The 26,491-nt window shown below is 40.2% G+C and overlaps 1 protein-coding gene across 4 annotated transcripts in view; it reads right to left on the reverse strand.

The window, feature by feature from the left end:
* The window catches only part of TFCP2 (transcription factor CP2), a 48,465-nt gene that overhangs the window by 17,524 nt on the left and 4,450 nt on the right, over positions 1–26,491 (reverse strand). The gene's annotated exons all lie outside the window — the stretch shown is intronic.

Below are 26,491 nucleotides of genomic sequence, written 5' to 3' on the forward strand. Positions count from 1 at the left end.
GAAACCACAAGGGACTAAAATTGATGTACAGGATTAACATTAATTTTCCCTCATAAACTCTAGCCACGGATTAGTGGCAAAGAATATCCTGGGCCCTATCCTGGAGACCTACTGCTGCGATTAACATTCGCCCCAGACGAACCTTTAAAAGAATCTTAAGAGATGTACCAAATTAGGGGCGCGTGGGCGGCTCAGTCAGTTAAGCGTCTGCCTTGGGCTCAGGTCATGATCCTGGAGTTCTGGGATTGAGGCCCTCCTGCGGCAACCTGCTTGGCAGGAAAGCCGCTTCTCCCTCTCCCTCCGCTCCTCCCCCCACTCGTGCTCGCGCGTGCGCACACTCCCTCTCTCGCTCTCTCTCGCTCTCCCTCTCAAATAAATAATCTTTTACAAAAATGTATTTTGATTCACTTATAGAATTTGTACCTGTATTCACCAGAACAGCTAAAGTGAAAAAGAATGACAACCCAAAAGCTAGCAAGGATGTGGAACAGCCAGAACTCCTACCCTTTGCCAGTGGGAGTGTAAAATAACACAGCCAATTTAGAAAAAGGTTTGGCTGTTTCTTATAAAAGTAAACATCTATCTGCCCTTTGATCCAACAATTCTACTCATAGGTGTTTATCCAAGAGAAACGAAAATATAAGTCCACTCAAGGCTTGTACATAAATGCTCACAGCATAAAAGCAAAAATGGGAGAGAATCCAAATGTTTGTAATCAAGAGAACGGGACGCACAAACTGTGGCATATTCCCACAATGGAATACCAGTCAGCAAAGCAAACGGATGCAACAACATGGATGCATCGCGCAGACATAATACTGAACAGAAGCAGCTAGATAAAAAGAATATATAATGTATGATTCCATTTATATGATGTTCTCAAACAGGCAAAGCTAAGGAGAACAGTGGTTTCCTGGCAGGGCAGAGACTGACTTGGATGATATACAAGGGAACTTTCTGGGGAGATAAAAATGTTCTATAGAACGCTAAGTGTGTGGGTTACATGGCAATTCTTTATACGCACCCTCGGCAGGAGACATTCTCCCCAAACATTACAGAATCATTACATTCAGGCAAAAACCACCATTGACAGGAAAATGGCTGAATGCCTATAAATTTTAGAAACATTATAAATTCTTATGGAAAACAAAATAAGCAGAAAATTTTCTGATTATTGTCTTAACAATCCACATAGGATTAATAAACATTTAATGGCATAAATGCTTAAAAAAGGGGGGGCGCTGGGGGAGGGAAGAGAAAAGAAAGAAACTTCTCTTTCTGCTGGTGTCTAAATAGCAAGGCTATAGGTTATTAGTTGAATCCGGGCACCTGAGATGCAAACCAGTTTTTATGAAACACAAGTTTCTTGTTGCTAAAAAGTATTTCAAAGGCTAGAAAAGCAAAGGGTGCTTTCCTCTCCCTGAGGTCTGGAGGTGTGTGTGCTTTGCTCAAAGGACTGGGGTTGAGTGGAGAAGGTGAGGAATCCTTCTTTCTGTCTATATTGTCAGGTGAAACATACTACAGATCCCTTGAGACTATATAAAACTGTGGAAGCACTGGGTTTCCTAGAAAAGTACTAACCCAGTTCTTCCATTTCTCAAAATCAGGAAGCTACCAATCCTCCCACAACAAATAGTACAGAAAATAAAGCAAAACACTACAAAACTTCAGAAACATGGTGCTAGTCTTTGGGAGACTTTGTTGCCTTATCATTCTCAACAAGTATCTGGATACCTATCATGCTCAAATACACCACAGCTGACGACGCCTTGAAAGATTAGGGAAGATTATCAGGAATCAAGGCAAATCGGATTTTGCAACATAGCAACAGCTCAAACTTTTAGAATGTAGGGTGGTTTTTTTTTTTCTTCTCAAATATTACTGCCTAGCAAGGTTAATACATAGCAATAGTCCCTAGTCTTCTCAATATAATGTGGCTTTACACCTAATCCCTCATGACTAAGCAATCTGATGCTGAAATTTTAAAAATGACTCTAAAAGTTACCCCTAAAATTAGCTTACTCTAAACAGCCAAACCATGGGGCACCTGGGTGGCACAGCAGTTAAGCGTCTGCCTTCAGCTCAGGGCGTGATCCCAGCGTTATGGGATCGAGCCCCACATCAGGCTCCTCTGCTGGGAGCCTGCATCTTCCTCTGCCACTCCCCCTGCCTGTGTTCCCTCTCTCGCTGGCTGTCTCTCTGTCGAATAAATAAATAAAATCTTTAAAATAAAATCTTAAAAAAAAAAAACACCAAAAAAACACAAAACAGCCAAATACACAAAACTATATTTTCTCATCAGAGATTTTAAGATCTTGGGGCGCCTGGGTGGCTCAGTCGGTTGAGTATCTGCCTTCCTTCGGCTCAGGTTATGATCCCGGGATCCTGGGATCGAGGCCCACAGGGGGTTCCCTGCTCTGCGGGGAGCCTGCTTCTCTCTCTCCCTCTGCCATCCTCCCCACCCCCCACCCCCGCTTGTGCTCTGTGGCTCTCCCTGTCGAATAAATAAAATAAAACCTTTTAAAAAAAAGAGATTTTAAGATCCAAAAACCTCAAATATATTTGAATTACTCATGTTCTTGCTACACTGCATTTCTTTTTCTCTGCTGTGGGAGCAAGAGCACCATTCAGTTCCACATTCCTAGAGATGGAGGCTAAAGGTCACTGGTGAGCACAGTTCTAGGACCCTGTCTATAGCAAAACAGTAACAGATTAAGCAAGCAACAATTTTGGAAATTCAAAAGTCTACTCCTTCTCAGAGGTAAACTGAGCATTGATTAGGAAAACCCACTCTGGGGGCGCCTGGGTGGCTCAGTCGTTAAGCATCTGCCTTCGGCTCAGGGTGTGATCCCGGCGTTCTGGGATCGAGCCCTGTATTGGGATCCCTGCTCAGTGGGGAACCCGCTTCTCCTTCTGTTCCCTGCTCTTGCTCTCTATCTCAAATAAATAAATAAAAATCTTTTTTAAAAATTTTAAGAAAAAATGACTTGGATGAGGACACTGAAGAGGACGATGATCAAATATATAAATGATAGGATGAGAAAGCAAATATCCCGTACGATAGAATCAACTTTTAAAGTAATTCTAATTGGCTGGAACAGGAGGCTAAATCTAACGAGGTAAGATTTAATAAGGATAAATATAACATCACGCACTTAGAACTAAAAACAGCAAAATGGGCCAATACATGTGAGATAGACTAAGACTTTGCAATCTATTTCAATGAGATGAACGGTGTAACACGGCTGCCAAAAATGCTGATAGCAGGTTTTGTTAAAAACAAAGTCTGATAAGGGAAATGACATTCTTCTCTATGCAAATCAGACTACACTTGAGTACTGTGCTTAGTTCTGAGCGCGGACTTTTAAAAGGAGGACTTTAAAGGGCGACTGGGTGGCTCAGTTAAGTGTCTGACTCTTGGTTTTGTCCCAGGTCCTGATCTTAGGGCTGTGGGATCGACCCCCACATTGAGCTCCGCACTTAGTGCGGAACCTGCTTGTCCCTGTTCCTCTGCTCTTCCCCCCGCTCACTCTCTCTCATAAATAAAAATAAAATCTTTTAAATTAAAAGAGAGAGAGAGAGGACTTTAGGAATCTAAGTAAAGAGTGAGGGGACCTGGAGTCATGCCATCTGAAGAGGAAGTAAAGGAAATGAGGATGTTTGTCTGAAGCAAAGTCTTGTTAGGTCTGCTCCATAAAGAGATTTAATCATCAGTTCAGGGTTGGACAAGCTGACCTTTATCTCCTCCAAATCAATTCTATTATTTTATTATTCTAAAAAGAATAAATGTTTTGAGGCTGTTTGGGTTTTAGCAGCTGCACTGAGATAAGCTTAGGGTTCCTACGGATTATTAGAAAGTAGTAATTGGTATACAGTAGCCTCTAGCAGGCGGAAATCTCACTATTGCCCTGTGATTATAGTCCAACGTCTATTCCACAGCATCTGCTACAGAAGCTAGCAGCCGAATGGTAACTACACAAGCCTATACACTGGCTAGACCGACTGGCTTGTAAACCTGTCTACGCAGTTGTTGTTTTTAATTTCATTTTGACCCTTGAGTATTTGCCATGACAAAACAAGGACTAAATGAATCATCATAAAGGCACGGACAACATCTAGGCATGCAAACTCTTCTGTATACCAAATCCAAAAGACTCATCACTGTCGTTTTCTTTAACATAGACAATTTCTAAAATTGCTATTCTCGGGATGCCTGGGTGGCTCAGTTGGTTAAGTGGCTGCCTTTGGCTCAGATCATGATCCCAGAGTCCTGGGACTGAGTCCCACATCGGGCTCCTTGCTCCGGGGGGAGCCTACTTGTCCCTCTGCCTGCCGCTCCCCCTGCTTGTGCTAACAAATAAATAAAATCTTAAAAAAAAAAAAAATTAATGGTATTCTCAGTTAAAGTCAAAACATACAAGGTTTTGAATTCTTAGAAAAAGCCCACATCTTATTTAGCCAAACATGATTCTAATGAACTACACTCTCAGAATACATTCTTCTAAACTAGGTATGAACCAGCCGGTAAGTAGAACACAAGTTTCCTGAGGTACTGGTAACTCCCTTTCTAAAAAGAAAATTTCAATTATTCGTTCAAATATTTATTGAGTACCTACTAGTGCCAGACACTATTCTAAGTACTAGAAACTATGTATCAATTTTTTTAAGTGAAATTATTTTCCTTCTTTCTTTTATTCCCCCGCCCTTTGGTCTTCCATGTTTCAGTAATAGGCAATGAATGGGACATCTTTTTAGTTCTTACAATTTAACGCAAAGTTTATATCATCTATTCTCCATCCTGTACTCACTTCCCCTAACCAATTTATTAAGTTCTTTTCAATTTATGCTTAACTTATACTAAACAGTTGCTAGACAGTCCCTATCTATAGCACAGCAAATGCTGGACACAGACCTTCGGGGAGAAATGGAAATAAATGAAATCTGAGTGATCCAAATGTAGCCTTGTTCTTTGTTGTTGTGGGTTTTTGGGTTTTTTTTAGCAGGGAGGGGCAGAGGGCAAGGGAGAGAGAGAACCTTTTTTAAGACTTTATGTATTTATTTTGAGAGCGAGCACGCGCGTGCACGCACACGTGAGCAGAAGGGAAAGGGAGAGAAAGAATATCAAGCAGACTCCACACTGAGCATGGAGCCAGACTCAGGGCTCAATCTCATGACTGTGAGATCATGACCCAAGCAGAAATCGGAGTCTGACGCTTAACGGACTAAGCCACCCAGGCACCCCGGGAGTAATCTTTAAGGATAGTCAGCTTTCACTTTTGTGTCTTGGGGAACCTTCTTGAACTGCCATATGATTTCACTCATATCTGGACTCTAAATAAACAAATGAGTAAACAAACAAAAGGCAGAATCAGACCTGTGGAGAACTGATGACTGCCAAAGGGAAGAGGGGAGGGAGGGGATGGGCAAAATGGGTGAAGGGGAGGGGAAGATACAAGCATCCAGTTATGGAACAAGTAAGTCACGGGGATAAAAGGTGCAGCGTAAGGAATACAGTCAGTAATATTGTAAGAGCGTTGTATGGTGACGGATGGCAGCTACACCTGTGGTGAACACACCATGACATACAGAGAAGTGGAATCATTGTGTTGTACACCTGATACTAATGTAATACTGTATGTAAATTATACTCAAATTTTAAAAATGTAAATAATAAATAAATTAATTAAAAAACAGGTTAATGCTATAAAAACTACACTGCCAATGAAACACACTTATTTTCACTCTTCTGGTAAAGAAACAGTAGTAAAGAATTTGAACAATGTGGTTAGATCCAAAGAATAAGCAACTGGGTAAAAAAACAAAAGTGTGAGACAGTAAGAGAAAAAGAGAGTCTGGCCCCATTAAGAGAATAATAGGACGACCACCTCTTTCCTCCATCTTTTTCTAGTCCTACGGCTTTCAATTTTCTTCTTTTCTTTTTTACTTAAAAAAATATATTATTTATTTGTCAGAGAGAGAGGGCACAAGCAGGGGGAGTGGCAGGCAAAGGGAGACACAGGCGTCCCTCAAATTTGTCTGAATACCATTTACATTAAGTGACTGGGGGTGGGCGGCAGAGGAAGAGGGAGAGAGAGAATCTTAAGAAGGCCTGACGTGGGGCTCAATCCCACAACCCTGACATCATGACCGGAGCCGAAATCAAGAGCTGGACACTTAACCAACTGAGCCAGCCAGGAGCCCCGAGTTAGTCATTTTTATATTAAGACCCAGTACGTGTCTACAGAACTGAAACAAGTTTCACAAAACAATACTTCTTACTGTTGGTATTTTCTATTTGACTTCAGTTTGTAAAATGCTGACCACAACCAGCAGTTTGAAACCACTGCTGCTCATCTTTTCCTTAAAACTGCGCTAAAGGGGCGCCTGGGTGGCTCAGTCCGTTTAGCGTCTGCCTTCAGCTCAGGTCATGATCCTGGGGTCCTTGGATTGAGCCCCACATCGGGCTCCCTGCTCAGCGGGGAGCCTGCTTCTCCCTCTCCCTCTCCCCCTGCTTGTGCTCTTTCTCTGTCAAATAAATAAATAAAATCTTAAAAAAACAAAACAAAAAAAACTTTGCACTAAATTAAATTAATTTACAGTCCCTTCAACAGTATTCAAAAAACTAATATAGGGGCACCTGGGTGGCTCAGTTGGTTAAGTGTCTGCTTGGGTCATGATCCCAGGACCCTGGGATGGAGCCCCGAGTTGGGCTCCCTGCTCAGCTGGGAGTCTGCTTCTCTCTCTCCGTCTGCCCACGCACTCTCTCTCAAATAAATTAAAAAATCTTCTTTTTTTTCTTTTGGTGGGCAGCAAACCAAGGTTTATTGAGTGATAGTAAAGTGATAGTACAAAGCTTCTCAGGAGGGAGGGGACCCGAGAGGGTTGCCCTAAATTTAAAAATCTTAAAACAAAACAAAACAAAACAAACAACTAACACAATAAAAGACAAGTCTTCCAGATCGGACTGTCATTCAGCTACTTAAGAAGAGATCTACTCTAACAGATAATTAACCAAATACAGACTCACACAAAGAGTAAACACAGACGGTACCCAACAGGAAAGTAGCTCTTATTAGCTCCCCTTTGGCTCTCTCATTTTTAAACTCATAGAGCACAGAACTCTTCACTGCAAAGCAACAAAGAGCAATGCTAAATTCAACGGCCAGTATGGTAGCACTGAAGACTGTCTTAAAAACTGCAATCCCGATTCTGCTTTTTAAGTCAGAAAATATTTGGAAGTAAAATAGTTCTCAAGTCATTTTCTGCCGTAACTTGTAGACTGCGTAACTAAATTAAAAGGAGTCAGGTCTCTATGGAAGGCATATAAATATCAGTGGCTGTCAACCTTGGGTGCATATTAACAATCATGGCGGGGGTGGGGGGCTGGTTAAAACTTCTTTCCAGGCCACATCCTGTGCCAATTAAATCAGAAGGGGGAGGGGAGATCGTGAGCTTAATTACTAAATGCTATGTCTTAATAAGTCAACGAAATGGGTTTGATCTCTGTCATCTAAGATGACCACCTCTCTATACCAAAATCTGATTTTATAGAGGTCCTCACTGAGCCATCCTGAAACATCATCTCTAAGGGAAAGGGAGTTTGTTCAGGTCTATGCATATGCATATATCACCAAAGCCAACTACTAAAGGGAAACACTCAGCTTGACATTGAATCACTAAATCTCTTCAATCTTTTTTTTTTTTTTTCATTTATTCAGCAAATGTCTTTGAGCACCTATTATCTTCTGGGTCTATTTTAGGTGGCAGGGCTAGAACAATAATCAAGTTATAGATGAGGTCCCCTTACAAAGTATTGCATCATTGTCTAAATTTCTATCTCTGCACAGCAATAAATCATACTGCATTATTCTATAAATACCTATTGTTTTCCTACATTCCAGTTCATTGTCCTTACAGTATTACAAGTAAGCATAAATTATTTTAAAATATAGAGCAAAAATGATGTAACTCAGAAAGGCTTAGTATATCTCTAGCAGGTGTTTTATGCAACTCTGCCCCGAGCAGCCTAACTCCACGACGCCCTTCCAACTTCAAACCTGGGGTGCAGACTGTCCAGTGGGTAGGACATTAGAAGGCAAGTGAGCAGCAGACTAAAACACCACGTCGGACTTTATGCGGACACTGCCCCGACAGAGATACTGGTCATCCGACAAGTCTCTCTTTAGAAACAGTACTTCTAAAACTTCTTTCTAGATCTCAATTCTGGGCTTACTGTTCTTTAAGCACTTTAAGAAGTACTTCTAGATATGAACCATTCTATTTCTTCACAATTATGAGAGACCAGCGGTTTGAAAGTCGTCATTCATTACGTATATCTCAAAGTTTACCCCAAAATGAAGCTAATTTCTCTCCCCCCACCCCAGTCTCTGAATCTTCCTCATTTCTACTCTGCTGAATTATTTGCCAATTACTACTTACTTACTTCTAGAGCAATGTGCTTTTTATTTTCCTTTAGCTTAGAAAGTCACTAAAAAAAAACCTTCTCACTTCAAACTTGTCTGCAAGCCTTACTACTTTGGAAGCTGAAAAGTATCTGACCAATGTCAGATACAAATCTACTTCCAGAAAACTCGTAAGATATTACAAGTTTAATCAAAGAGATCCGAATCAGCAAAGCCCCACCTCAGGAGATTTGCCAGATATAGGCCTGCTTTCTCAGTTTTTTTCCTACATTACAGGATTAGCTCTTACCAGCCTATAAATCTCATTAAAACACTGCTAATTGAAAACATCACCTGTGGCATCATTAGTACCAGGCTCTTCTATTAAATTTGAAATTACCGACTCTTCGCATTAGGTGATGAATGGCAGCCTGCAACAATATGCGTGGGTTATATATTCCAAGAATCTGACAATTTTGATATAGAAAGTGGAACTCCCATTTCAGTATTCAAAATCTGGTATCTACCATCATAGTATGACTATATGGGAAAACAACAAGGGAAACCACACTTAGACCCTTATGGTGCTGAGCCTCGAAGCTTCTTTTCAGGTCCAAATGTCTACCAGTTTGTTGTTTGGGTTCCCTCCAGTTCAGCTTCCCTCCCTCTTCATGGGCAAGCATCACTCCGCACCTATCCTTTGAGGGTCTTCTGCCATGCTTGTCCCATCCCCACTACCACGGCCTCGCTTCAAAGCCCCCAAATCTCCCTGGTCTCCCATTCCTCCCCGCAGTGGAAGACAAGGCTAGATCTTTTTGTTTTTTTAAGGTTTTAACTGCTAATGACTTTTGGGAAAATCCTAAAGCTACGAGAGCATTAGTCCTATGAAATGGTAAAAAGGTTTTAGCTATCTCTCTCCCCTTCATGCTCACAGTGGTAAGACTCTGCAAATTGCTCTTCCTTCAGACCATACTTGATGAAAGCCCAGTCTTCTAAAATGACCAACACACTCCCTCAAGGTATCTCAAATTAGGCCTGATGATGTAATCCGAGCAGAACTGTTATTTGCTCCCTTTCTTTTATGGATAGTAGACAGATGAAAGTATAATTTGCATTTCTAAAGATATGCAGAGCAGAAGATACCCAGTTCACTAAGCTTCAACCCTTCTCTGGAATGATAACTAGCTTTTTATCATTATCCTCCAATCTGCAGTCAGAGTAACCTTTAAAAATGTAAATTTGAAATGTCATTACTCTGTTGACGACTCTTTATCACTTCCCAGGGAAATCATGGTAAAGCACTAGCTCCTCAACTGGGTTCCCAAGGTCTTTCCAAAGTGGACCCAGTTTACCTTTTCATGTCTCATCTCTCATATGTCCCACATCTCTGTCCCCCTTTTAAAAGTTCCAGCCAACAAACGAACAAACTGCAGTTCCTTTCCCTTGTTCTTCACTCCCACTCAACTGTTGCCACAGATTTTTTTACACATAAATTCACATTTAACCCATATAATAAAGCTGCGGGGCAGGAGGAACTGTCTCCCCATCCTCGCTTGCCAGTGGAGAAAACTGAGACTCAAGTAATAGGAGAGGTTACACAGCTTGTGAAAAGCAGATATAAATCCGAGTTTATGCATCCATTCATCCAATAAATACTTTTGTGAGCACTTATGTGCCTCCTTGGCACTGTTTCAGGCCGTGGGGAAACAGTAAACAAATTTTATCCAAATTTTGTCCTTCTTTATTATAACTCAATGACTGGCAGAAAGCAGCAGCTGTTCAAAAGATTCCTGGTGGGGGGCGCCTGGGTGGCTCAGTCCATTAAGCCTCCGACTCTTGATTTCCACTCAGGTCATGATCTCAGGGGTGTGAGATCCTGCCCCTCAGGGAGGGTATGGAGCGTGGAGCCTGCTCAAGATTCTCTCTCTCGGGGTGCCATGGTGGTTGGGCATCAGGTCATGATCTCAGGGTCCTGGGATGGAGCCCTACATCAGGCTCCCTGCTCAGTGGGGAGTCTGCTTGTCCCTCTACCTCTGCCACCTCTTCTCAGCTTGTGTTCTCTCCCTCTCTCTCTCACCCTCTCTCTCGCTAATAAACACATAAAAGTAAAAAATAAAAATAAAAAAAAGATTCTCTCTCTCCCTCTCCCACTCTTCATAAAAAAAACAAAACAAAAACATTCCTGAGGAAAAAAGCATCATCAAAAGCTTCCATTCAATGCTTCAAAGATATTTCTAAAGGTGGTGTGTTCCAACACTTCCATGTGGCTATTGGTTCAATTCATACTACGAGAATGATGGTATCAATAACTGACTTCACAAAAATATTAAATACTTAAATACCTACATAACTTCGCCTCCTTGATGCCTCTCAGGGATAGCAAATGGACCAGACTCAAAGAACTCTTGCTTTTCCTACCCAGCCTACCTCCCTGCCATGTTTCTCACCCTTGTATTGGATGGCAATATGATCAATCAAAATGCTCAAACGAGGGGCGCATGGCTGGCTCAGCCAGTAGAGCATGTGACTCTTGATCTCTGGGTTGTAAGGTTGAGCCCCATGTTGGGTATAGAGATTACTTAAAAATTTTTAATTGTTATTTATGTATGTATGTATGTATATAGTCTCCATGCCCATGTGGGCCTTGACCTCTCTCTCAAATAAATAAAAAATCTAAAAAAAATTAATAATAGCATTTATTGAACATTTACTGTTTGCCTGATGCTGTCCTAATTATCTTACATATATTAACTCATTTAATCTTCATAATAACCCCATGAGGTAGGTACTACTATTATCTCTTAAATTAAAGCAAGAGAGGTTAAAGTTAACTTGCCCAATACTGATGGAACCAGAATTCAAGCTCCTAAATCTGGTTCCAGACCTCACTATGCCAGGCTGCCTCTTGCAAAAAGGAGACTAAAGATACAGAGATCAGTTCAAAGTTAATTCAATAGTCCAAGTAAGAAATGATAATCTGAACCAGCAATGAAAGTAGGGAGACAAAGGGACAAATTCAAAAGATATTCAGATAAGACCTAAACAGAGTGCTATATCATGTTCAAGAACTGAAAGACGGATAAAGGTGTCAATTTTTCCAAAATTGATCTATAGATTCAATAAATTCAATTTGACACATTAATTCAAAAATGTGTACCAATGAGCAAAGCCAAGAAGAGCTAAGATACTCTTTTTTTAAGATTTTATTTATTTATTTATTTTAGAGAGAGTATACACACACAAGTAGGGGGAGGAGCAGAGGGAAAAGGACAAGCAGACTCAGAGCTGAGTGGAGGCCAATGCCGGACTTGATCTCATGACCCTGAGACCATGACCTGAGCTGAAACCAAGAGTCGGATGCTTAACCAACTGAGCCACCCCAGGCGCCCAGAGCCAAGATACTCTTGAAGAAGAACAAGACTAGAGATTTATCCTGTCAGATATCAAGAGTTATTTCAAAGCATTAGTAATTAAGACATCATGGAATTGACTCAGATAAATTAACCTATATAACAGAATACAGAGCCCATAAAACAACTCTGCATATACAAAAATTTGATTTACGACAGAGGTGGTATTGCTGCTCAGTGAAGAAAGTTTGAACTTTTCAAAAAATAATGCTGGGAAAAAGTCAACATCTATATGGGAGGAAAAATGGAATTGGAGCCTCACCAACACTCAGTACGAAAATCATTATTTTTAAAAATTAATTCTAAATGGATTAAAGACTTAAGCATGAAAATAAAAAATGTAAAACTTATTTTTTTTAAGATTTTATTGATTGATTTGAGAAAGACAGAACACAAGTGCGGGGGCAGGAGGGTGCAGAGGGGGAGGGAGAGGGAGAGAGATTCTTGAGCAGACTCCATGCTGAACACAGAATACGACTTGGGGCTGGATCTCAGGACCCTGAGATCATGACCTGAGCTAAAACCAAAAGTCTGACGCTTAACAGACTGAGCCAGCCAGGCGCCTCAGAAATGTAAAACTTTCAGAAGACACTGATAGGAGAATAACTCTATTACCTTAGAGTAGGAAGAATTTCTTAGATGAAATAAAAATCATATGCCATCAAGGAAAAGATTTGATAAGTTATAATACATTAAATTTAGAACTTTGGAACCAAAGACACATAAAGTGAAATAACAATCCATAAACAGGAAGAATACCAGCTATACAGATAACTGACAAAAAATGAGGACTCAAAATATATTTAAAACTCCTACAAATTAATATGAAAAAGACCAAACCCCACCTCCCCCCCCAAAAAAAAAAACTTGAATACTTAATTCTCAGGAGAAAACAGGATTAGCTAGTAAACATATTAAAAAGGTGCTCAGACTCATCAAAAATCAGGAAAATGCAAATAAAACCACGATGAAATTCACATCCGCTGACAAAAATTAAAACACTGACTAAATAAGTACTGGTTAGGATATATAACAACATAAACACTTAAACTCCCAAGTATACCAGGGAAAACAATTTAGTATTATTTTGTATAAAGATACACAAACTTCATAATCCAGCAATTACATTAATCCTACAATCCCCCTGCCCTGAATTATCTTCTTTCTCCACCTTTGCATGGCCAAACCTTACTCTTCTTTCAGATACCCCCTCGGGAGGTAAAAGTAGTATTTCTATGCTCTGAACTCCTACAGCACTTTATAAGTGTTTTGGCATATCAGTTTCTAGCCTGTATCATACCTACTTATATACATGTCTCATCTTCTCTAGCAAATTGTAAGCAAATAGAGACAAAAACCTGCTTGATTTGTCTTTTAATCCTATAGCACCAGACACAGCACTGCATATAGGAGCATACGGTAAAGACTCAAAGCTACACAGCCAAGCTGTACAAAACCTAGCATTCAAAAGGCACTCAAATATTTGTGGAATGAAGAAAAATCTGCTGAGTGACTGAATCAACCAAGACTTGATGTGCACACCAAGCACGAACTAGCAGCGAAAGGAAAATCGGAACAACAATTTGTGTATCCAAAGTCCCCAATCTATCTTTCTCCCAGATTCTAGCTCCGTGATGCATCAGGAGAACCAGCTCTCAGCTACAAATGGCAATTACTGCCCAGAAGGCGGACAAAGAAAGAGGGCAGGGCAGGAGGAGGAGGAAAAAAGAAAGAAGGTAACAAAGTAGGAGAAGGAAGGAACGGCAACACTGACTGGAGGGCATCTTCCGTAAGAATTATTAGAGCGAGAAACTGTAAGGAAGCAAAGAAAAATTTACAGACCTTTGGTAAAAAAGGCAATGAATGATAGGACAACTTAAAAAGATGAGGAAAGCTAGCCAGCAATCGTTATGTGCTGGACACTTTTTTCCTTAAATTTATGATGCGCTATTTCAGACATGTAAAAAGGAAAAAAAGTCTGATCGATACCTGTGTACGCTGCACTCAGTTTAAGAAACAGAGCACTAACAGGTGAAGCCCTCTGTGTCCTTCTCCCATTATGCCCCCCTCCGACTTCCAGAGGCAACAGCAACCTGAATTTTGAGTTAAACATTCTTACTCATTTCTTTTCTTCTTCTTTTTTAAGATTTTATTAATTTATTTGACAGAGAGAGAGACAGCGAGAGAGGGAACACAAGCAAGGGGAGGGAGAGAGGGAGAAGCAGGCTTCCCACTGAGCGGGGAGCCCGATGCGGGGCTCGATCCCAGGACCCTGGGACCATGACCCGAGCCGAAGGCAGACGCTTAACGGCTGAGCCACCCAGGCGCCCCCACTAGTTGCCTTTCAAACAAAATAAGGAGTGAGTGAGTTCAGTTCACATACCCAACAAATCCACACAAACTACCTGGTAGGTACACCCTTCTAAAACATGGTATACTGCCTTCGTGGAACATTTATTCTAGTTGGGGAAAGAGGCAAACAAATGAATAAGACATCAGATGTTCAGAAAAAGATAAAGCAGAGTGGAGAAGGCAGAGTACCGGCGAGAAGGGGGCGCTTGCTCTTTTATGTGAAAGTGGCTACGGAACCTCTCCCTGATAAAGTGACATTTGAGCAGAAACCTAAAGGAAGTGGGGAATGCAAAAGGCTGTTTCAGGAAGAGTAACAGCAAATGCAAAGGTCCTGAGGTGGGAGTGTGCATAGTGTTTTAGGAATTGCAAGACAGCCAGATGTGGCTGGGACAGAGCCGGCTGTGAGGAGAGTCCATACAGACGCGATGATTAGAAGGGCATCCTGTGTACACCAGAACCAGAACTGAGGCTTGAATTCAAAGTGAGATGCAAAATCATTGGACAGTTTTTGAAAGAAAAAATAACTTATTTATTTTTTTCTCTACATTTTAAATAAGGTGATCCTATCACCTTGATGATTTAATGATCATAAATATATCATTTAAACAGGGACACTTGGGGGAGCGAACGAAGGCGTTATTAGTAGTTACCACAGGACAAAAGACATTAACAAGATCTTAATTTTTTTTTTAAGACCTTAATTTTAGGGGCGCCTGGGTGGCACAGTGGTTAAGCGTCTGCCTTCGGCTCAGGGCGTGATCCCAGCGTTATGGGATCGAGCCCCACATCAGGCTCTTCTGCTATGAGCCTGCTTCTTCCTCTCCCACTCCCCCTACTGTGTTCCCTCTCTCGCTGGCTGTCTCTATCTCTGTCAAATAAATAAATAAAATCTTTAAAAAAAAAAAAAAAAAAGACCTTAATTTTAGGGGCGCCTGGGTGGCTCAGTCGTTGAGCGTCTGCCTTCGGCTCAGGGTGTGATCCCGGCGTTCTGGGATAGAGCCCCACATCAGGCTCCTCCACTGGGAGCCTGCTTCTTCCTCTCCCACTCCCCCTGCCTGTGTTCCCTCTCTCGCTGCCTGTCTCTCTAATAAATAAATAAAATCTTTAAAAAAAAAAAAAAAAGACCTTAATTTTAAAAGGCTTCTTTGCACAGCCAGTTTGAAGGCGTTTTTCTGGCCAAATCTGGAACAATCTGATCAAAATATAGAGTGGTAGTAAAAGATTACAACATACTGAATAAAGTAAAAATCTCCGAGGCAACATTGTTAAACATAAATAAAGAGGGAAAAGTTCCTTCTTACAGCAGAAAGCCAACCAATAAATGTAGAAGGAAAGACATAATTAGAAAATCATCATTTAGCAATCATCATAAAGAAAACTGATTGGGGCAAGAATCATCCACAAATGGATAAAAGGTAGGTGAAAGTTTGAAAGTAACAAGATATTTTCATAGTCTCAGAATATATCCTAACAAGATACTTACTAATTACAAAAAGCAAAATAATAAATTTATAATCGAGAAAATTGGCACACACCACCTTAACTTAGTAGTCAGAATTAGCATTGCCAGTAACGGGACCAATCAATAGCACGTGCATCCTAATACGACAGAGAACTCAGCATCCCTTCTTAAGTAGTACACCCAAAGTGCATGACCTGAATCTATCATGAGCAAACAGTTCAAACAAACCCAAACTGAGGGATATTCTACAAAATAACCGGCCTATACTCATCAAGTTGTTAATATCATAAAAATACAGAGTCAGGGGCGCCTGGGTAGCTCAGTCAGTTAAGCCTCTGCCTTCGGCTCAGGTCATGATCCCAGTGTCCTGGGATCGAGACCCGCATGGGCTCTCTGCTCAGTGGGGACCCTGTTTCTCCCTCTCCCGATGCCTGCTGCTCCCCCTGCTTATGCTGGCTCTCTCTGCATGTCAAATAAATAAATAAAATCTCAAAAAAAAAAAAAAATACAGGGATGCCTGGGTGGCTTGGTCAGTTAAGCAGTGCCTTCCACTCAGGTCATGATCTCAGGGTTCTGGGATCAAATCCCACATCGGGCTCCTTGCTCAGCAGGGAGCCTGCTTCTCCTCTGCCTGCTGCTCCCCCTGCTTGTACTCTCTCTCTGACAAATAAATAAAATCTTAAAAAAAAACAAAAAAAACAAAAAAACAAAGAGTCAGGAACCGTTCTAGATTAAAAGAGACAAAAAACATGACAACTGAATCAATACAATATTGGATATTTTTCTGCTATAAAGGACATTATTGGGACAGTTGGCAAAATCTGAGTAAGGTCCACAGATTAGATCGCAATATCGTGTGCTAAGTTCCTAATTTTGATCATTATACTACAGTTATGTAAGAGAATACACACTGAAGGGGCACCTACGTGGCTCAGTCAGTTAAGTGCCTGCCTTCGGCTTGGGTCATGATCTCAGGGTCCTGGAACTGAGTCTGCATCGGGCTCCCTGCTCAGCAGGGGAGTCTGCTTCTCTCTCTGCCCCTCCCCTCAGTCGTGCACACACTCTCCCTCTCTCTCTCTCGCTCTCTCTCTCTCTCAAATAAATAAAATCCTTGAAAAACAAAAACCACACTGAAGCATTAGGTGTTAAGAGGCACTGCATCTGCAACTTAAACAGTTTATTATTTTTTTAAATCAAGTAGGCTCCATGGCCAGCATGGAGTCCAATGTGGGTCTCGAACTCACGACCCTGAGATCGAGACCTGAGCTGAGACCAAGAGTGAGACACTTAACCGACTCAGCCACCAAAGGAACCCCTTAAACAGTTCAGAAAAAAAAATTATAGGTGTTGGAGAGAAGAGGGAGGGAAAAAGATAAAACGAATACAGCAAAATGTTAACATCTGAGTAATCTCGGTGAAGAGTATTTACAAATTCTTTGTAGTGTTTTTGCAAGTCTGAAATTACTATTTTTTATAAACAAAATACACATGCACTTATAAAAGTTTCGGTGTAGAGAACAGGCTGCGGGGGTATCGAGTGCAGAGCTGGAAGCAGGGCTGGACCAATTAAAAGGCTGCTACAGATTAAGGCCAGCGGTCATGAAAGACGGCAAAGTAGGAAGCTCCAGGAATTGGTCCCTCCACCAAAAATAACTACTGAGCTGGCCAGAAATGCTTGAACCAACTACTTTGGAAACCTGGAATCTAGTCAAACATCAGCAGCATCCAAGGGAATGCCTGATGAAGAAAGACGCTGGTAAATGTTAGTGAATTTCAGCATTTGGCCTACCATCTATCTTCCCCCAGCTCCCAGTCCCATGGCAGGCAGCTGTGGGGACCATAGCCTGAGATCCTGTTGCAGGCTGCTGGTGTCCGGGTGGGACCCTGTCCTCCAAAAATCAAGGTTGTATGTTCTGATCACTGCTTTGGATTGCTGAAGAGCTGGCACACAGGCTGGCCACTGTACCAACCCCCGTGCCTGAGGTGGCTTCCTCAGCAGAGTCAGACAAGGGCATTTAAAGAAACAGAACATTCTTTTTTCCTCTCTTCTTATTAGATTCAGGCATTTAAGGGAATTTCTGTCAAATCACTGGCTGACCACGGACGTAACAGAAGAGACATCAGTGACCACATAAAACAAGGAACATACTCTTTGCAAAAATACTTTGGGAAAGTCACTAAACAAATGGATGACTTCAGCTTTAAATAAGTAACAACAGTAATCTCCAGGGAGGGAGTAGAATCTGATTTCCAGAGTTACCATATTACAATACTCAAAATGTCCAGTTCTAAACAAAAAAAATTACAAAATATATAAAGACAAAGGAAAGCATGGCCAATTCACAAGAAAAGAGAAACTGACAGAAACTATCCTTGAGCAAGCCCAGATACTAAACTTAATATCAAAAACCTTAAATATGCTCAAAGAGCTGAAGGAAACGTGGACAAATAACTAAAGGAAATCAGGAGAACCATGTATGAACAAGTAAAGAACAGCAATAAAAGATAAAAGTTATAAAAAGGAAACAAATAGAAAATCTGGACCCAAAAGTACAAGAGCTGGAATTAAAAATTCACTACAGGGATTCACATCAGATCAGCAGAATAAAGAATCAGCAAACTTGGAAGATAGCAAATTGAGATTACTCAGACTGAGGGGCAGAAAGAAAAATAAATGAAGAAAAACAAACAGAAATAAGAGGCCTATAACACACCATCAAGTGTAACAATGTACATATTATGAGATTCCCAGAGAAGAGGGAGAGGAAGACACAGAAAAAATTTTGAAGAAACAATGGTTAAGGGGGCGCCTGGGTGGCGCAGTCATTAAGCGTCTGCTTTCGGCTCAGGGCGTGATCCCGGTGCTCTGGGATCGAGCCCCACATCAGGCTCCTCCGCTAGGAGCCTGCTTCTTCCTCTCCCACTCCCCCTGCTTGTGATTCCTCTCTCGCTGGCTGTCTCTCTCTGTCAAATAAATAAATAAAATCTTTAAAAAAAATTTAAAAAAAAAAGAAAAAAACAAATAATGGTTAAAAACTTTCCACGTTGGGACGCCTGGTGGATGAGTCGGATAAGCATCTGCCTTTGGCTCAGGTCATGATCCCAGGGTCCTGGGATCAAGCCCCACATCAGGCTCCCTGCTCAGAGGGGACTCCGCTTCTCCCTCTCCCTCTGCCCTTCCCCCACTTATGCAAGCACTCTCTCTCTAATAAATAAATAAAATCTATTAAAAAAAAAAAACACCTTTCCAAATCGATGAGACAGGAACCTACACATCCAAGGAGCTCAACAAACTTCGAAAGAATAAATTCAAAGAAAGCCACACCAATGTGCATTAGTTGGAAAACAGAATCTTCAAAGATCACATTTTGAGGGAACCTCAATGAACGTAACAGCCAATATCTCATCAGAAAACATGGAGGCCAGAAGGCAGTGGGATGATACGTGTAAAGTGATTAAACTAAAAACCAAGAATTCTAAAATGATGGAATAATTAAGCTATATTTCGACAAAAGCTACAGGAGTTCATTACTAGTAAACATGCCCTACAAGAAATGCTAAAGGGAATCCTTCAGCCTGAAATGAAACATTAGATGGTAACTCACAGGCATATGAAGAAAAAGGATCATTATACAGGTTACATAGGTAAATATAAAAGCTAGTATACTGTATTTTTGGTATGTAACTCCTCTTTTTGTTTCCTATACGATTTAAAATACAAATGCGTAAGGGTGCCTGACTGGCTCAGTCAGTGGAGCACATGACTCTTGATCTCAGGGTTGTAAGTTTAAGCCCCATGTTAGGTGTAGAACTTACTTAAAAAAAAAAAAAAAAAAGGACAAACGAATAAAACAATGATTATAAATCTATGGTAACAGGCACACAATGTATAAAGACATAATTGGTGAAAATAAGAAAATAAAAAGAGGAAATGGAATTGGATAGGAACAGAGTTAATGTATGCTGTTCTTTAAAACTGAGATATAATTGACATAACAGTATATTAGTTTCACGTGTACGACATAATGATTTGATATCTATACATATTTATGTCTACTGCAAAATGATCACCAGAGTAAGTCTAGCTGGTATCAGATCAGATCGCTATACACTAAGGATGTTAACTGTAATCCCCACAGTAACCACTAAGAAAATAACTTAAAAAATATACAAAATTAAAAAAAGGAAATAAAGAGGGAATTAAAATGGTACCTTAGAAAAAATCAAACACAAAAGAAGAGTAATTGAAAAACAACAATAACAACAACACGACCTGTAGAAAACAAATAGCACAGGGCGCCTGGTGGCGTAGCTGGTTGAGCGTCCAACTCTTGATTTCAGCTCAGGTCATGACTTCAGGGTTGTGGGATGGAGCCCTACGTTGGTCTTTGTACTCAGCAAGGAGACTGCTTGTCCCCCTTCTTCTGCTCCTCCCCCACTGCTGTCTCTCTCTCTCTAAACTAAATAAAATCTTAAAAAAAAAAAAAATAGCACAATGACAGAAACTAGTCCTTCATTATCAGTAATCACTTTAAGTACAAATGGATTAACTCAATAATTAAAGACAGAGATTGACAGAAAAGATTTTTTTTTTAAATGACCAACCATATGTTGCTTACAGAAGACTCACTTTGGATACAACACACAAAGAGGCTAAAAGTGAAAGAATGGAAGAAGATATTCCATGCAAATAGTAACCGTAAGAGACCTGCAGTGACTAACCAAATATCAAACAAAATAGAACTTAAGTCAAAAGTTGTTATAAGAGACAAAGAAGGACTTTTATATTGATTTAAAAGACAATTTATCGGGGGCGCCTGGGTGGCGCAGTCGTTAAGCGTCTGCCTTCGGCTCAGGGCGTGATCCCAGCGTTCTGGGATCGAGCCCCACATCAGGCTCCTCTGCTGGGAGCCTGCTTCTTCCTCTCCCACTCCCCCTGCTTGTGTTCCCTCTCTTGCTGGCTGTTTCTCTGTCAAATTAATAAATAAAATCTTTAAAAAATAAAATAAAATAAAATAAAAGACAATTTATCAAAAAAATATAATTAAAGGGGTGCCTGGGTGGCACAGTCGGTTAAGTGTTAAGTGTCTGCCTTTGGCTCAGGTCACAATTCCGGGTCCTGGGATCAAGCCCAACATAGGGCTCTCTGCTCAGCTAGACACCTGCTCCTGCCTGCCACTCTGCCTGCTTGGGCATGCACTCTCTCCCTCTCTCCCTCTCTCTCTCTAATAAATAAATAAAATCTTGAAAAAGGAAAATATAAATATGTACACACCAAATAACACAGCCCCCAAATATAAGAAGCAAACACTGAAAGAATTGAAGGTAAAAATAGACATTTCTACCAGTGGTTAGAGACTTCAATACCCCCACTTTAAATAATGAGTAGGACATCTAGACAGAAGATCAATAAGGAAACAGAGGACTTGAACAACTTGAACAATTATAAATCAACTAGACCTCACAGAAATATACAGAACACTTCAACCAACAACAGGAAAATATATATTTTTCGCAAGCACACATAAAACATTCTCCAGGGTAGACCACATGTTTGGCCGTAAACCAATTCTCAGTAACTTTTAAAAAATCAAAATCATACCGATTTTCTCTGACCACAATGGAATGAAGCTAGGAATCAATAAAAGGAAAAGGAAAACTGCAAAATCTGCAAATATGTGGAAATTAAGCAACATACTCTGAAACAACCAATAAGTGAAAGAAAAAAAATCACTAGGGAAATTAGAAAATACTGAAATAAATGAAAACACAAGATATCGAAACTTATAGGACACAGTGAAAGCAGTACTTGGGGAAATTCATAGCTGTAAATGCCTACATAAAAAGGAAGAAAGACTTGAAATCAAATAATCTAACTTTACATCTTAAGGAAATATAAATAAATAAATAAATAAGCAAACTAAATCCAAAACCAGCAGAAGGAAAGAAATAATAAAGATGATGAGGGAAAAATGAAGTAGAAAATAAAAAAAAAATAGTAATGAATCCACAAAACCAAAAGCCAGTTCTTTAAAAAGATCAACAAAATTGACAAACTTTTAGCTAGAGTGTCCAGGAAAAAAAGGGAGAAGACACAAATAAATAAATCAGAAATGAAAGTGGGCTATTACCACCAATTTTATAGAAATGAAAGGATTATTAAGAGAACACGATGAACAATTTTACACCAAAAAATAAGATAACTTAGATACAAAAATTTTTTCTAGAAACAAAATACTGAAACTGACTCAAGAAGAAGTAACAAATCTCAGTAAACCGATAACAAGAGATTGAATCGGTAATCAAAATCCTTTCAACAAAGAAAAGTCTAGAACCAGATCCCTTCATTGGCGAATTCCACCAAACACTTAAAGAATTAACAGCCATCTTGCTCAAACTCTTCCAAAAAAAGAGAACACTTTCCAACATTCTACAAGGCCAGCATTATCCAACACCAAAGCCAGACAGAAATAGCATGGGAAAGAACACCACAGACCGACATCCCTGAATAAAGACGGAAAAATCCTCAACAAAATACTGGCAAACTGAATCCAATGGCACATTAAAATGATTGTACACTATGACCAAGTAGGATTTCCCCAGTAATACAAGGTGGTTCAACATAAGGAAATCAGTGTAATCCACACGATCATCTCAATAGACACAGAAAAGTCCTGGATAAAATTTAACACATTTGCATGAAAAACACACTCAGCAAAACCTTGAAGACATTATGCTGAGTGAAATAAGGCAGTGACATAAGGACAAATGTGTATGATTCCACTAGCATGAGATTTCCAGAGTGTCAAACGCACAGAGACAGAAACTAGAACGGTGGTGCCAGAGACTAGGCGCATTAGTGGTTAATGAGCAGAGAGTTTCAGTTTGGGATGATGTAAAAATTCTCGAGATGGATGGTGGTAGTAGTTGCACAACAATGTGAGTGTATTTAACGCCACTGAACTAACTGCACACTTAACAATAGCTAAAATGGTGAATCTAATGTGTATTTTACCATGATAAAGCATACACACGCACACACGCACGCACGCACACACACACAGAGCCAACCAGGAATAAAAGGAAACTTCCTTAACATTAAAAGGGCATTTATGAAAAATTCACAGCTCAATGGTGCAAGACTGATAGCTTTCGCTCTAAAATTAGGACTAAGATAAGGATGGCCACTTTCACCACTGCTGTTCAACACTGTACTGGAAGTCCTTGCAAGAACAATTATGCAAGAAAAAGAAATAAAAGGCATATAAATAGGAAAAGAAAAATGAAGCTATACATGATTCTACATATAGAAAATCCTGTAGGATCCAGAAAAATACTACCAGAGCTAATAAATGAATTCAGCAAAGTTGCAGGGTATGAGAGCAACACACACAAATAAATCAGTTGTTTCTACATACCAGCAATAAACAATCCCAAAAGAAAATTAAGAAAACAATTACATGTATAATAGCAGCCCAAAGAATAAAATACACAGGAATAAATTTAACCAATGATATGAAAGACATGTACAGATCTTCCTGGACTTACAATGGGGTTATGTCCCAATAAACCGATCCTCAGTTGCAAATATTGTCAGTCAAATATGTATTTAATACATCTAACCGGGGCGCCTGGGTGGCGCAGTCGTTAAGCGTCTGCCTTCGGCTCAGGGCGTGATCCCAGAGTCCTGGGATGGAGCCCCGCATCAGGCTCCTCCGCTGGGAGCCTGCTTCTTCCTCTCCCACTCCCCCTGCCTGTGCTCCCTCTCTCACTGGCTGTCTCTCTGTCTGTGTCAAATCAAGCAATCATTAAAAAAAAGTACATTTAACCTACCAAACATCATAGCTTAGCCTAGCTTACTACCTTAAGTATACTCAGAACACTTAACATTAGCCTACAGCTGGGTAAAATCATCTTACAGTAAGCCTATTTTATAATAAAGTACTGAATATCATAGAACTTACCGAATACTGTACTGAAAGTAAAAAATGGAATGGTTGTATGGATACAGAGTAGTTACAAGCGTATCATTTGTTTTCGCTTGTGATCGCCTGGCAGACTGGGAACTGTGGCTCACTGCCACTATCCAGCTTCATGAGAAAGTATTGTATTGCATCTCCCCAGCCCAGGAAAAGTTCAAAATTCAAGATTAGAAGTATGGTTTCTACTGAATGCATACCACTTTCCCACCATTGTAAAGTGAAAAAATCATAAGCTAAACCATCGTAACTTGGAGACCATATGTTGATGGGGCACCTGGCTGGCTCAGTCGGTAGAACGTGTGACTCTTGATCTCGGGGTTGTGAGTTTGAGCCCCACATTGGGTGGAGAGATCATTTAAAAATAAAATCTTAAAAAAAAAGTGGGGGCACCTGGGTGGCTTAGTCGGTTGAGTGGCCAACTCTTGGTTTTGGTTCAGGTCATGACCTCATGGGTAGTGGGATCAAGCCCCACAACATGCTCCGCACTCAGCTGGGAGTCTGCCTGAAGATCCTCCCCTCTGCTCCTCCCCCATGCACTCACGCATGCTCTAAAAATTAATTAATTAAAAAAAAAACCAAAACAACAAAAAAGGCTTGAATAGACACTTCTCCAAATAAGATACACATACAAATGGCCAGCAAGCACATGAAAAGATGTTCAACTTCATGGTGACTAAGGAATACAACAAAACACAATCACAATGACATACCACTTCACCCTCCCTAGGATAGGTTTAATCAGAACAACAACAACAAAAACAGGAAAAAAGAAGTGCTGACAAGAGTGTAGAGAAATAGGACCACTAGCACGTTGCTGGTGGAACATAAACTGGTTCAGCTGCTGTGTAAAACAGCTTGACAGTTCTTGAAAAAGGTTCGTATATACTACACACCTATTAGAATGGCCAAAATCTGGAACCCTGACAACACCAAATACTGACAAGGATGTGGAGCAAAGGGAGCTCTCACTAATTTCCAGTGAGAATGCAAAATGGTACAGCCACTTTGGAGGACAGTTTGGCAGTTTCTTACAAAGCTAAACATACTCTTACTATATGATCTGGAATTGCATTCCTTGCTATTATTTACCCAAAGGAGTTGGAAACTCTCCCTACACAAAACCCTGCACATGGATGTTTTGTAACGGTTTTATTCATAATTGCCAACACTTTGAAGGAAACAAGATATCCTTCAGTAGATGAATGAATAAACTGTGATACATCCAGACCAGACTATTATTGAGCACTAAAAAGAAATTAGCTATCAAGCCATGAAAAGACATGGAGGCATGTTAAACGCATATTTCTAAGTGAAAGAAGCAAACCCGAAAAGGCTACATATTGCATGATTCCAATTATATGACATTCTATAAAGGCAAAATTGGAAACACTAAAAAAAAATCAGTGGCTGTCAGGGTTGAGTGGGGGAATGAATAGGCAGAACACAGGATTTTTAAGGCAGGGAAAAAACTCTGTATGATACTCTAATGATGGATACACATCATTATATATTCGTCCAAAATCACAGAATGTATACCACCAAGAGTGAACTCTAAGGTGAACTACGGACTTTGGGTGATTATGGTATGTCAATGCAGGCTCATCAATGTAGGTACAGAGTGTGGACCACTGTGGTAAAGGCTGTTGATAAAAGAGGAGTATATACAAGCGTGGAGGCAGGGGGTATATGGCAAATCTCCGTACCTTCCTCTCACTATTTCTGTGGGCCTAAAATTGCTCTAAAAAGACTTTAAATTTAAAAAAAAAAAAAAGTTAAGCATTGAATTACCATATGACTCAGCAATTCCAGGCCTAGAAATATATCCAAAAGAAATGAAAACTTATGTCTAATAAGCATTGTGATTAGTCAATAATACTGTATTGCATATTTGAAAGTTGCTAAGAGAGTAGATCTTAAAAGTTCCCATCACAAGAAAACAATTTTTTTATAACTATGTATGGTGAAAGATGTTAACTAGACTTATCGTTCTGATCATTTTGCAATTTATACAAATATCTAATCATTATGTTCCGCACCTTAAACTAATACAACGTTATATATCAATTATACCCCAATTAAAAGAAATCTACACAGAAATTTGTACACGAATGCTTATAAATATTTCATGGTCATCTCCTTTATAAACATAATGATACACTAGCATTATTCATAAGAGTCAAAAGGTGGAAACAACCCCTACATCTACCAATGGATGAACAGATAAACGAGCTGTGATATCTATCTATCTATCTATAGATTATTCAGACATAAAAAGGAATGAAATACTGAAGTACTAATACATGCTACATCATGAATGGACCCTGAAAACATGATGCTAAGTGAAAGAAGTCAAATACAAAAGGTCACACATTATATGACTCCATTTATATGAAATATCCAGAATAGGTAAATCCTTACAGACGGACTGCCAGGGAGAAAGGGGAGGGGGAAATGGGGAGCCACTGCATAAAAGGTACAGGTTTTTCTTTTGGACTGACGAGGTGGTGGTTGTACAACATTGTGAATAGACTAGCAACACTGAATTGTTCACTTTTAAATGGCTAATTTTTATGATGTGAATTTCACATCAACTTCAAAAAAATGAAAGATGGAAAATTCTTTATAAACTACAGAATTTAGGCAACTTCCTGGATCCCTTCACTCTTTGGGAGCTTTGTACTCTAAATAAACCTTGCTTTGCTGCCCACCATAAATAAGTAAATAGGGGCGCCTGGGTGGCTCAGTTGGTTAAGTGTCTGCCTTCAGCTCAGGTCCTGATCTCAGGGACCTGGGATAGAGCCCAGTGTCAGGCTCCCTGCTCAGCAGGGAGTCTGCTTCTCCCTCTGACCATCCCTCCCATGCTTGCTCGCACACTCTCTCTCT

This window comes from Ursus maritimus, unplaced genomic scaffold, assembly GCF_017311325.1.
Source record: "Ursus maritimus isolate PB19 unplaced genomic scaffold, ASM1731132v1 scaffold_26, whole genome shotgun sequence".
NCBI lineage: Eukaryota > Metazoa > Chordata > Mammalia > Carnivora > Ursidae > Ursus > Ursus maritimus.